Source organism: Pteropus vampyrus, unplaced genomic scaffold (genome assembly GCF_000151845.1).
Source record: "Pteropus vampyrus isolate Shadow unplaced genomic scaffold, Pvam_2.0 Scaffold402, whole genome shotgun sequence".
Taxonomy (NCBI): domain Eukaryota; kingdom Metazoa; phylum Chordata; class Mammalia; order Chiroptera; family Pteropodidae; genus Pteropus; species Pteropus vampyrus.
The window spans coordinates 158,261-159,727 of record NW_011889183.1 but is presented as its reverse complement, the minus strand read 5'-3'; positions in this window follow the sequence as shown (position 1 = coordinate 159,727).

Genomic DNA, 1,467 nt, shown 5'->3' with positions numbered 1-1,467 from the left:
CTTTGGAATGCTGCGAGCAGTCCACGCAGATTCTGGCTCGACCGTGCATTCGTTCCTACTCTTAAATCCTTAATAGAAACACGAGAGCGCCCAACCCCGGAGCCGCAAGGACTTAGAAAGTGCGGTGTATTGGATTTGTTCCCACGGATCCTCAAATATAAGCTTCAAATTTGGAAAATTTCATACGTTCATTAATCTAATTTTCAAAAGGAACTTTTAGAACAGGATACATTCTGTTCCCCAAAGAGCTGTTTAATGTTTATTTTTAGACCCATTGGTTAAAAACTACAACTCTCTCGGACCCTCTAACTCTACTTTCACATTCAGTTCGGGTCAGTAAAAAAAGGACAGCGAAAGGATTCAGCATTTTGGTCGCTAAAGACACGTTTTAGAAACTCTTGCCATTGCCCAGCATGCGGTTAAACCGAGGACACGGGCTGGCTTTTCTTTATGCTGCGATGCTGTCTCCTCGGCACACGGGCTAAAGCACCCGAGGGCAGAGCAGGAGAAGCAAGCTCCCCAGACGACAAAAAGAGGGATTTGTTAATTTCCAAGGGCGAAGGGGAAGTGTTGCTTGCGAAGCCGACGTCATAGCGTTCTGGGAACAAAATCTCTCCCGGAGCAGGGTTTTCAGAGGAGGTGACCCCCAGCACACGTCATCCACTGGAGCGACTCGGCCCTGTTAAGACACGTGTCTTCGTAGGCACTTGCCGGTTGATACCCGCACAGGTGTGGATGCCACCCCGGCAGTAGAAGCTTGCTCAGTCTTGTACTGCATGGCAGCTCAGCTACGGAACCCTCCCATGAACCTTTGTCACACATCGCACTTTCTTACATCGAGACAATCTTTAACTCTCCGACACCAGAGATTCTACAATGTATCATCGGATCCGTAACTTTTCCAGCTACTTCCCTCATTTGAGTGTAAGCCACTTACCCTCAAATACCAATGCTAACGAGTTTGCGTATTCAAAGTATCAATCGTATGTCACATACAACCATTATGTGTTTCTCTAAACCATTTGATAAGTCTTAGTTGAATAGGATCATACTTAATAACTTTGAAAATACATCTCATGTTAGCAACCTTTAAAAAAATAAAAGCGTGAAAAACTTGAAGACATACTATATGTGTTTTTGGGAGAATCAATTTTTTTCTTTCTTTTTTAAAAATAAAAATAGTTTCTAAAAGCCTTGCAAATACTTTAAAAAAAATAGATCTTTCACGACCAGTAGAAAATCATTTATCAATTGCCTACAACATATGAAACACTAGGCAGAAATAATGTGATTAAACGATATGTTTTATAATATGTTAGTTTTATTCAATACCTGACTTTAAGCACATATTTTAAAATTAGTAAAAAAGTCAAGAGAACATCATTAAAATTAGTGAAAAAGGTCGAGTAGAAAATCCAGTTACTTTTCCCCATTAGACCACATGTATTGAGAGATTCCTTCTCCAGT